A 13,072-nucleotide genomic window follows, 5' to 3' on the forward strand; every position below is an offset into this window, starting at 1 on the left:
TCTTGCTTTACATACCTTTTATTCACATCTTTTCCCTTTTTTTTCATGGAGCTTTCAATGGCAGAAAGTTTCCCAGAAACAAGTGGCAAAATAATGCTTTAAATTTGAATGTTAATGAGCTCTTAAACATTACATTATACCATCATTAATTTGCTTTGGACATGCTACACTCTTTATCCTTATCTCTTGATGATTTCTTCTTCTCATTTTAGGATCATGGGTATTTATTTCTTTATAGTAACATGTATGCATAATATTGACACTTTACTCATGCTCTCCCCATGATTGGAATATGTCTTTTTTATTCCTTCATTCCCATTAATTTCTGCTAATTTTAAAATCTAAACTCAGACATGACTTACACTAAAATTTTCCTTGTAATTTGGGCTATTTATAGCTCCATATTTACTACATTGTTTTACAATGATTGTTTAGGTTTCTTTTCTCCAAGACTGTATTGTGGTTTCTTGAAAACAGGTTGCAGTATATCCCTTTACCTAATCTGACTGTAATAAAACCTTTCATTTATAGTATACTCTGGATGAATAACTTGTAATCTTTGACCATTAGTATTTATGAATTTTTTTCAAATTTGCTACTTTGTCTGACTGACAGTACAGGATTTAATGACCAGCTTATTCTTAGTTCAGATTGTTCTGTTTTGCTAGAGTATATTTTCAAAATATCTCTTAACTCTCCAAGTTCTGATTTCTAATTTTGCAGGCTCAGTATGTGAACTCCTAATTTCCTCTTTAAGTGACAAAGGTACTTCATGTATAAACAAACTAATTATTATCCCTGACTTTGAAATTAATGGATATAACAAGGGGGGAAGTTGTTATTATACTTTATGAAGAACTTTATCTTATTTCATTTCATTTTTGAAATTATAACCTTACAAATAAGAACAGTCTCCATGTTACTTTACATATAATATTATTTATTTTTCACAATAAGGCTCTGGAGCTTTTACTAACGTTATTACTATTTTTGAAATGAGAAAAATGAACTGAAAGATGTAAGTGATTTGATCAGATCACCCATTTGATTAAAATTCAGAAGTATCTGCTCTTAAAGCTCAGATTCTTAACTTACATAAATCAGAAAACACATATGTGTGTGGCCAAAAAAAGTAGTTACTATGTGAATTATTATTACTATTACTATTATTATTTTATATAAGATATTAGTAGACTAAATAAACAGGGTTATCAGCTTAGCAAATCAAAACATTTAACACCAAGTTAATATTGCATGAGATATTCTTGTACTAAAAATTGACTTGTGTATCTGACATTCAAATGTTACTAGTCTTCCTGTATTGTATTTGGCAACCCTAAAAAAATGCCAAAGAACAGTCACGCTCAGAATTTGGTGAATATCCATAATTAAATGTTGTCAATGTATAGGACTTGAAATTATTTGAATAGGCCCTTTACACTGGTAAAATTTACTGAGTCTTTTCAAGTAAGCATGTACAAAATGAAGAGAAAAAATGAAATGATGGAAGAAACAAAACGAGGAAAAAAGGAAGGAAGAAGGGAGAGCTAGAGCAAAGAAGAAGGAAAAAGTGAAAAAAAAAAGAGACAAAACACGGGAAAGAGATAAATGAAATAAAGAGTATCACTGAAAATAATAGTAAGGCCAGGCACGGTAGCTCACTCCTGTAGCCTCAGCACTTTGGAAAGCCCAAGATGGAGGATCACTTGAGCCCAGGAGTTCTAGGCTGCAGTGGGCTATAATCAGGCCACTGCATTCTAGCCCGAGTGACAGAGTAGACCCTGTTACAATAAATAGCTAAATAATCAGATGGGTAGATAGATAAATATTTAAAATGCATCCAGTGTTTACACTTAGAAATAATGTTGTTTCTTAGTCCCGTGATGCCCGCAAATGTTTCATAAATTATAAACCTGAAGAGATTTGGCTCATTCATAAACTATGTCAACACTCATACTTCTTAGGTTCCTCCCATACTTCTTGCCATTATTGTTTTTTACTTCCATTAATGTCTTTTCCTGTTGCACCACGATTCTCCTCTGTGTCATTATTTGGGTCATCTCATTTTCCTCTTTTGCAAGAGCTTGGGACATGATTCCCTATACATTATTTTTTGTATGTCTGGATCTCAACTTGGGATCTTAGAGTATAGATTTTCACAGTGCTTTTCCAGTAAAGACAAGAGATATGTTGAGCGATTTTCAATATAGTGACAGCAAAATCACCGCCTTTATACCTTGTGAAAATTGCTGGTGCATTTTTGGGGCACCAGGCTTAAAAAGCACAACTTCCATATTCTAAAATACATTACATACTTGATATCCTGTTAATTTACATAAAAAACTTTTAAATTTAATAATTTATACTGTGGAAAATATTTTTAAAGTTAATATTTATTAGAATGTCTAACTTACCCAACTGCTTAATTTTCTATTTGAAAAATAATCTTTAAAAAGATTTCTTACTGTAATCAAAGTATAATTGCCTTATTTTCTCCTTCTGAAAAAAATGACAGATTTATTATAAAATAAGTTATTTCTTTATTTCTACTTTATAGTTAGATGTTTAATTATCACAGAGATGCTACTAGAAACATTTAGAAATTCAGGGCTTTAAACTAAAACGTACTGCTGTGTTGTCATACAAAGGATAATAAACTTATGTGACTAGTTTAAGGTTATAATTCCCTATGAACTATGTGATCCTAGATCTGTCATGTCACATTCTGGAGCTCTGTTTTTATACCTAAGAAATAATACTTTTAAAGTGACTGATTCCACATTTTCTTTCCACCTCAATTTTCTGTTTTTTAAAAATGAAATTAATATACTTTTATATTTTTGTTTAATCTTATCAATATAGATGATTTGGCATCTTACATACATTAATTTTAGCTTTGCAGTTACTCAATATATCTTGGAATAAGGCAAAATAAATTTACTAGACGGTAAAGAAACCTTAAAGAAACTCTTTAAATTTCCTGGTTCTTAGTTTCCTTTGCTTTAAGTGGCTTTGGTTGTGGTGGAGTTAGACATTCACGATCCCTTCTTGAGCCATAAATAAAATAGACAAAATATGTACTTGCCAAGTCACCACTTTATTTTGTGATCTATAGACACAGTCATTAAGTAAAGGTACAATATGAAAGAAATGATCCACATTGAGGTGATGTGGGCCACCTTAAATCCAAGGAAACTGCATTTTCAACCATGAAATCTAATAAGCTTGAGGTTCATAAAATAACTGGAGGAAAGCCATGTGTATGAGCAAACTCTCAATTTAGACCTGGAAAACTACGGATGCTGCAGCATTTGCACACTGGTCAAACCAAGAAAATCATTAGGCAGCATCATAAAATTCCTCTAATCCATAAAATGCTACTATTTTATTTCTGCAAACAGCAATTTCACCCCTGTTTTTCTGTGCATTTTATGACATGGAATTCTTTTATGGTACCATATATATTTAAATTCAGTTTCTTTAAATATTTTTTTTTTTTTTTTTTTGAGACGGAGTCTCGCTCTGTCGCCCAGGCTGGAGTGCAGTGGCGCGATCTCGGCTCACTGCAAGCTCCGCCTCCTGGGTTCACACCATTCTCCTGCCTCAGCCTCCCGAGTAGCTGGGACTACAGGCGCCCGCCACCACACCCGGCTAATTTTTTGTATTTTTAGTAGAGACGGGGTTTCACCGCGCTAGCCAGGATGGTCTCGATCTCCTGACCTTGTGATCCGCCCACCTCGGCCTCCCAAAGTGCTGGGATTACAGGCGTGAGCCACCGCGCCTGGCCTAAATATTTTTTTCTAATCCTTTATCTTTTGAAAATACTGCATCCCACAATGGAATAATCAGTGTTTCTAAAACAAAACATTCTCTATTATATACAATGAAGTCTTTCAGAACAAAAGAAAAATACATTTTACTTCAATATGAGACGTCATTGTTATGCTTGGAAGGTTTTCTTTCAAGGATACTTTCCTCATTTGCTTCTGGAAGGACTTAACACGTTTGTTTCCATAATATAGGAAATACTATAAAGAAGTCCTTGGTAAAAATTTGTTTACCTTCAGGTAGTTTGATCCTTCTCCCTCACCTTTTTTATGTGTACATTCATGAATCCTATGGCATAGTAAGTCTCTAAGTAATCAGGTGTCACACATTAAAACCCTTGCCATCAATGTTGTTGTGACTTTGACTCTGACAGCAGCTTTTGTGCTAAATACCGGCAGAGTTTAGAACACTCATTCAACTGTTTTTGTCTTTTGAATCAATGATAAAATTTTAATACCATCAATATGTCTCTCCCAAAATATAATGATAATATAATCAGACAAAGCCAGTGAAAATTATGTTAACCATCACACCCTTTCCAAACTATTAATTGCCATCTGCACTCATTGAAATTGTCTTACAAAATTCAATTTATTTTATCAATCTCATAAAAGTCCATGTCTTTTATGGTAGCTGAAGTGGTATTGGACATCTCTTGTGCTTCAACTACTCTTTTCAAGACAACTATTTACTCTACTTGTCGCTATGGTGACTAGATGTATTTTGACAACATCTCACTTTAGCTGTGATTAGCATATTTCTCTCTTTATTTTCTAAAACTCCCTTTTCACCGCCATGAGGGAAAGCCTATAATATATGTACATATTCATATACATGTACAAACTTGGAAATTTTAACTATCTTAACATCCTGTGGAGCAAAACTTAATAAAATGGTGGTGAGGTATTAGTGTACAAACATTTTTGTTTCTCAGAGAGAAAAGTTGGAAAAGATCCAACCTGGCTTCTCAGTGAGTCTCTTGCTTGACACCTACTTTCTCCTACTGATGAAAAGCTTGATAACTCACTGTTTCTTCCTTTCTTCTGTCTTTTGTTCTTCTGCTTCTGCTCTCTTGTTTTCATGGATCACGTCACAATACAAATACCTGACTCCTTCCTTAGTGTCAGGATTTTGAAGGCAACTGAGCTAATATAGGCCGTAGAAAGTATACTCTCATCATGGCATTCTATAAAAAGTTTGAACAGAGAAAACTCAGTCATTGTACAACCATCGTTAATTATAAGTTGGGTGGGTGAAACCCCTAGCATGGAGTATGATTCTAATTAACATGATTTCATTCATACTAGATTGAGATTTGATGCACATAGAATGTTGGCTTATGCAGTAGTGGTGCGAGTAGCGATATATAAATGGTAATTTAAAAGACCACAGAGTTCACTGGGTTTTAGACAGTCAACTAAATAGTCTTTTAAATTACCATTTTTATACCTGGAAACCATAGCCCTAGAAAGTATACATATTCATATGCATATACATATGTGTGTGTGTTTTTTTGTGTGTGTGTGTGCAGGCACAAATATACTTTTTAATATTGATATATAATTAGTTAAAATTAACTAAAATTGATATACAAATTAGTCCCATAAGATGAGAGCAGCATATGTTCACATTTTCCTTCCCACTTCTGTGTGTGTGTGTTTTCTGTTTTACTAAATTGGAATCATAAGCCATTTTTCAACTTCATCTTCCGTGAAATGGAAAATGATAGTATTACAAAATTTTGAATATTGTAGATAGAACACCAGGAAAAGGGAAAACTAAAGGCAAGATGTCCCAATTTACTATAAGTATTTAAAATAATATAAGGACTAGTTATAATGAATGACTCTAGTGCCATTTGAATTTACTGGTTTAAAGGTTAACATAATAAAAAATAAAATAATTTAGAAAATAAACCTATGGATTAGAAGTAAAAATACAAAGTTCTAATAGTTTTCTTTGGGTTAGTCAACATCTAAAAAATTATATTTAATTTTATATCAAGAAAATTATTAAATTTTCCCTTTGAACAATCATCATTATTATTTTTGGTCAACTACACTGCATAAGTTTCCATGTTAGGGATTGAAACAGAATTCAGAATAATAGTTGGCATATTTATAATTCTCTTTTTTGCTTATGTATCAGGTAGAGGATTACAGGTAAGACAGCAACAAACACACTCTTATTTTTTAAACAAATACAGTAAATGTGTACCACGTAAATTAATCTTATTAAACTTTTATCTGATTAATTTATGAGTCTAAAAAGTCAATATTTTTGGATCATAATTCTGAACATTCTGGACAAGTATGTCACATAAATGAGAGTTTGGCAATAAGACAAAGAGAAGATTTGAACTAAAGGTTCCGTGAACCTTCAACTGTTTGAGTCAAGGTTTTCTCTCATTGCATAAGTGAAAAATAAAATAGTCTACACAAATATTGAAGACTTATTATAACAAAATTGCATCATAACAGAATTACTAGACAGATTATTTCTTTTATAAAAGCTTTCTTCTAGGTAAATGTTTTTATCATTATTAATTTTCTCTGAATTTGCTATATAATTTCTGGTATATTATTTATCTCATCCTACTTAACTTCCTGTCTGTAAGTTCGTCACAGTTTTAAAAACTAACTGATTTTAATAATAATCTTTCCAAATATTTATTCAGAGGATTTTATGTGGTCAACATACAGTGTCCTCTGAACAATGACAAGCACCTGATGAATGAAATAAATGACCAGAAAATGTTTAAAGGTAGTTTTCTATTATCCATTACATTTCTATCATGAACAGCGTACTTTGCCGAAACATGTTTCTTGCACTATCCATTTTCATTTCATTCAATCATGAATTTTCATTGGTGGAATTATGTTCTTATTGTAGCAAACAGTTCTCAATGCCATTATCTTGCTGATACTGTCACTGATGACATTCTATATAAGTAGAACAAAATATACTATCACCAAAGCATAAAAAAGTTGTTTTGTGTGAAAGATAATATCACTTATTTATAGAAAAAATCCACCAAATTTACATAAAACACATTCTACTATAAAAAGCTTTTTTTGGTAACTAATCCATGAATTTGAATGTGTAATTATGATTTAGTAAATGTAAGTTCATGAACTCTCATCCATCCATTATTTAAGAATACTTATTATGCAAGGCAAAGTAAAGTGTCTTTTTAAATATGTAAATAAAATTAATTTTAAAACATTCTGATTAGATACAATTTATTTTAGAGTTTTTATAAATAATATGGTTACTTTATTAAGTTAGTAACTATCCAACTTGGTGACTGATTTTAAATATACTGGCTGAGCATGGTGGCTCACACCTGTAATCTTAGTAGTTTGGGGGGCCAAGGCAGGAGGATTGCTTGATTCCAGGAGTTCGTGACCAGCCTGGGCAACACGGCAAAAGCCCCTTCTCTACAAAAAATACAAACATTAGCCTCACTGTCCAGCACATGTTCAAAAGCAGGTATCTACATCAAGTCATTTTCTATTAATTCCTCTAGTGTAGTGTCTCTTATAATAGCTCTTGAATTTCTTCAAAATGTGTATTTTGAAACACTTCACTGCCCATTTGATATGGATAGGAGAATGGGAATACCAGGTAGAAGAGGATGGTTCCATGGCAAAGGCCACACCCTCAAGCCTGGATACCCGAGACCCTAAATGGGGACAGTCATTCCTGGTTTCATGCCCCAAAAGCAGTCTTCTGGCCTACCACGCCCCCTATCCTGTACCCATGCAAACTCCGAACCCCAGGCTCCAAAAGCAGATGAGCAGACAGGGAGATGAGACAAGCAGACAAAGGGTGAAACAAGGTGGCAGAGAAAGAGAGAAGAGGAGGAATGTCTGAATGCTAAGAGAGGTGGTTAGAAAGGACTTTGATCGCTGGACCACCAAACTCCAGGTGAAGATCACCTTCCCACTCCATCCCCCTCTTCCGGCTCCCCATCCATCCTGCTGAGAGCCAATTCTACCATTTAATAAATCCCTGAATTTATCAAGTCCCTGTGTGACCCAATTCTTCTGGGACACTAGGCAAGAGCTTGGATACAGAAAGCTGTCACACTGGACCTCTGCCCTTGTGAAAAGGCAGAGGGTCCATTGAGCTGGTTAACACTTAAGCTGTCTGCGGATGGCAGGGCTAAAAGGGTGCACTGTAACACATACCAGCTTGGGCTCCTGCACCTGTCTGTCTGTGTGCTCCCTCTCCTCTCAGGGGTTTGAGCAGCAGCAGTAACCTAACAGGCTAGCCACACCCCTGTTATATGTCCTGTGAGGGAGATCAGGGAACTGTCCTATTTCACATTGTTTTTGAGAAATCCATAATCTTCCACGATTTCCTTGACTGGCTTTGTTGTAAATCCTGTAAAGTGACGTACAACATTTAGACACTGTTTTCTCCGCAGGAATTTATTGCTTTGGGCTTAATATCTTTCAGAGCTTTTTCTATAATAATGATGACATCTTCAATGGTGTAATTATTCCAGACTTTCAAAATGGTCTCTCTATAGGGGTTCTCTACCATAGCATTGACAATCCTTTCCATAGTGTAATTTGTGTAATGAGACCTAAAGGTCTTTATAACCCCCTGATCTAGAGACTGAATCAGACACATGGTGTGTGGGGGGCAAGTACAATAGACCACTTCAACATGTTTGGGGTTGAACTCATGAGGTTCTTGGTGGCCAGGGACTTTGTTCAAAATCAAACAACAGTTTAAAGGTAGCCTCTTACTGGTAAGGTAAGAGAAATCTTTCTGATTTCAGGAGAAAAGCATCAGTTTAACCAATCCAGAAAATGGGTTTTCATTTTCCAGGCCTTCTTATTGTACAAACAAAAGACTGAAAGCTGGTGTTTATCTTTTTCTTCAAGGCTCAGGGATAAACAGCTTTACAGGTAAGGGCAGTCCTTATCGATAAAGTGCAAGGCCATTTGTATTTGTACAAAACTGTAGATTTAGCCTTTCTGCCTTAAATCCTAGTGCTCACTTCTTTTTTTTTTTCTAATAAATGTCATTTTGACTTTCCCCCCTCAGAATAGGACACTTTCATCTACATTTAAAACCTGTTCACCCAGGAAAGAATTCAAGAGTGGGCAAGGCAGTGGTGTTAAACAGCAACTTGTATTGAAATGGCAGTGTACAGCAGCGGCAAAAGTACAGTTCCTTGTGGAGCAGAGATACCCCACAGGCAGTGTGACCAGAGTAGCAACCCAGAGGCAGGTCTGCACTCACATTTATACCCACTTTTAATGACATGCAAGTTGAAGGACGGATTATGCAGCAATTTTTAGAAAATGGGTGGTAACTTCTGTGCCATTGGATTGTTGCCATGGAAGGGGGTGGTAACTTCTGGGCATTGCCATGACAATGGTAAACTGACATAACACACTGGTGGGTGTGTCTAATGGAAAGCTGTTTCTGCCTCATTCCGTGTTTTAGCTAGTCCTCAACTCAGTCCAGTGTCCAAGCCCTATCTCTGTAGTCAAGTCCCAACTCCTGAGTCAAGTCCTTCCTCTTACCTCACGATGAACATTTGTGTTTAAATTTTTATATTGAAATGTATTTCCCTTTCTCTTCGGTAAATACCTGGGAGTAGAATGGCTGGATCATGTGGTCGATATGAGTTTAACTTTTTTTTTATTATACTTTAAGTTCTAGGGTACATGTGCACAACGTGCAGGTTTGTTACATATGTATACATGTGCCATATTGGTGTGCTGCATCCATTAACTCATCAAATCAAGAACCTTCCCGGGCTAAGCCCCAGAGTTGGGTTTTGCCTGCCCTGCATCATGAGTAGTATTATTTGTAATAGGCAAAAACAGTAAACAACACAAATGTCCTCAGCAGGTAAATAAAGAAAGAAATTGTGTCATATTCATAAAATGGGATACTACTCAATCAAAAAATGGAATGAACCACACAGACACTCAGCAACATGGATGAGTCACAAAATCATTATGCTGAGAAAAAGAAACATATCAAAAAAGCCACATATTGTATGATTTCATTTATAAAAAATTCTAAAAAACTGCAAACTAACAGAGTGACAGAAAGGAGATCAGTGGTTACTGGGTATGGGGTATGTGAGAAGGGGTAGAAGGAAAGAATTACCAAGGGGTACTGGAAAACTTTTAGGGGGGATGGATATGTTCGCAATCTTGATTGTGGTGATGGTTTCAATGGGGTATACATATGTCGAAGCGTAGTAAATTGCATACCCCAAAGTGTGCCAATTTTTTGTATGTTAATTATATCTCTCTGCAACTATTTTAAAATTAATTTTTAAATTTAAAAACAGGCCTCTGCATTTGAAAGAAATCGTTCTCTATCTTGCTTTCAGTAAAAATCAGGAAGAACCTTTGGAGACCAAATTAAGTGATCCTGATCTTTTCATTCATTGACTCAAACAGTGGTTCTCCAAATTTAGTATGCATGAGAGTATCTGAGATGTTAATTTGAAATGCAGTTTCCAGGGTTTTATATAGAGGTATGCTAGAAAATATTACTGATAAAAGAATATGTAGCACCTAATTTATGAGTAATAATACATCCAATATTTTTTATTGTAAATTGAATAAATCTTACAAAATGCAAAAAAAAAAAAAAAAAACAAAACAAAAAAACAAAAAAAACAAAAAACCTGTTCAGGCAGACATTCTTTCTCCTCAATGATTTCCTTAATGGCATCTGGGATGCTAAGTTAATAGAAGGTGCTTCTCCTGTTATCTTGCCATTTTTAAGCCAAATCTATTTCTAAAATTATCAAACTATCCTTAGCTGGCATTAAAATATACAGCTTTAGAGGCCTCAGCTTCTTTTTGCTTTAGGCTGCCATAAAATAACTTCACTTCTTGAATCCAGTTAGAGTATTCAGGTATTCCTTTCTCATACTAACCCTTCAGCCATGTAAAAACTGTATTTTCAATATGAGATAAGGCAGTATTTTGACAAAAGTGCAAGGCTTTTATGTCTGCTGGCATAGCTGCAGTGAGAACCTCATGAATTTCCCTTTTCTTTTTTTCATAGTGGTTCTTACATTGGATTCATTTATCTTATAATGGTGGGTAACTGCAGGTGCAGACCTTAATCTATAGTACATGTCAAGCAATTCAATTTTTTATTGTACTGTGATGGCATTGCTCTGCTTTTTGGGAGGACTTCCAGCATTGCTAGTGGCATTTTGTATGGGTCCCCTGGTGTTATTTGAGGTTTTAACATATTGCACTAAACATGATGAAAACAATGAGAGATTACTTTTTGCTGTAATAAACAATTTACTGGAGAGACAAACCGCTAACACAGAAAGGATTACTGTCACATGACATTTTAAGTGGATATTTGCAAGACTTGAGATCACCACAACAACAACAGGCTTCAAAATTATTATAGTATTACGGTATGTATTACAGTTAATTTTATGCAGCTAAGATTTAATACTGCATCTTTATGTTTGTTTATGCTTCCTTGTGAATGGTGCTAGGTATGCTCTGTGTTTGCATTTTGATAAATTTTTAATTTTCATAAGGGATTTTTTGAATTTTATAATAATAAATAATAAAATAGGTTAGTATCCAAATATATTTTATGCAAATATGACATATGTAATTTAATTTTTTTGATATTTCTAAGCTATGTAGTTTGTAAGTTTTTTCAAGTTATTACAAATCCCTTAAAAATTTTAAAATATATTTATTGAAAAAAATCTGTGTATAAGTGGACCCACACAATTCAACTCCAAGTGGTTCAACGTATTTACTACAATAATGAAGACAGCCTTTTCATAAATGTATAATTGTTGGCCTATCTTTATCATTACATAATTTGTAGACAGTTCTACATGTTAATATTTATTACATAAAATACCGCACTCACTGACTGTAATACTACAGCTACCAAGGAAGTTAATATTGGTAAAATAATAAACAAATGCATGGAACAGAATAGAGAGCCCAGAGACAGACAAGTACAAATATAGTCAACCTATCTTTGACAAAGGGCATACGATGGAGAAAAGATAGCTTTTACAACAAATGGTACCAGAATCACTGGACATCTACATGCAAAGAAATAATGATGAATATAGACATAGACCTTAGACCTTTTGAAATATTCAATCAAAATCGATCATAAATCTAAATGTAAATTTCAAAATAATAAAATTTCTAGAAGATAATCTCAAGGAAAATGTATATGATCTTGGATTTAGCAATGAGTTTGTAGATACAACACCAAAGGCATAATCCATTGAATAAATAATGAGATAAATGTGAAATTTGCGGGAAAAAAGTAGCTAATGACCTAAGGCCTATGATACCAGCCCATTTATCAGCAATAGTAATTTGTAGACACTTTTCACATAGAAGAGAATACAACGTAATGATTTATTAACTTCTAAGCTACTATTTTTTTTTATTATCTATGTGTTGTGATTTAAACTACTCTTGTTTAGGGCCAGTATATTTAGGTATAATATTTTTATGATTAAAATTCATCTAAATATACTATGTTGTCTGACATAATACTTTAAAAAGTGCAAAATTTTTATTGTTGCTGCTACCATGGTGTGGTCAGCTACCTGTAAAATGGCTTGCAATGAACCATGCTTCCTGTTATTTACGACCTTATAAAATTGTCTCTCTTTGACTGTGGGCTGTATTTGGCAACCTTTACTTGCCTCAAATGAAAGGAATATGGCAAAATTAAATGTTGTTTTTGAGATTAGGTTTAAAAAGTTTCTGTCTTCCTTTTTGTTTGAACCCCCACCATTCTCTCCTTGATCCTCTGGATAAAGCAAGCTGCCGTGCTGTTGGTAGCATTTTAAAAAGACAAGCATGGCGAAGAAAGGATATCTCTGCCAAGCAGCCAGGAACATCCTGAGGCCTGTTAGCAGCCCTTTCCACAAAACTGGAAATGGATCTTCCCCTTGTGATGACTACAGTCCCAACTGAGAGCTTGACTGCAACCTCATGAGCAGCCCTGAGCCAGAGACACTGAGCTAATTTCTGCCTGAATTCCTGATTCATGGAAATTATGGGCTAATAAATATATCTCATTTTAAGCTACTAACTTCTGAGGTGATTTGTTATACAGAATATATATATATATATATATATATATATATATAGAGAGAGAGAGAGAGAGAGAGAGAGAGAGAGATCAAATCCAAGATCATTTTTCCCCCAAGTTTCACATTTTCTCAGTATTTATTCAGTGG

The 13,072-nt window shown here is 34.3% G+C and overlaps 1 long non-coding RNA gene across 1 annotated transcript in view; it reads right to left on the reverse strand.

Annotated features, from left to right (window-relative positions):
• Positions 1–4,402: 4,402 nt before the first annotated feature.
• The window catches only part of LOC129135717 (uncharacterized), a 31,910-nt gene continuing 23,240 nt past the window's right edge, over positions 4,403–13,072 (reverse strand). The window contains exon 3 of the long non-coding RNA XR_008536745.2: positions 4,403–5,014. This is a non-coding gene — a long non-coding RNA (uncharacterized LOC129135717). The remainder of the gene's footprint in view (positions 5,015–13,072) is intronic.

The sequence above is a fragment of the Pan troglodytes genome, chromosome 1 (genome assembly GCF_028858775.2).
Source record: "Pan troglodytes isolate AG18354 chromosome 1, NHGRI_mPanTro3-v2.0_pri, whole genome shotgun sequence".
NCBI lineage: Eukaryota > Metazoa > Chordata > Mammalia > Primates > Hominidae > Pan > Pan troglodytes.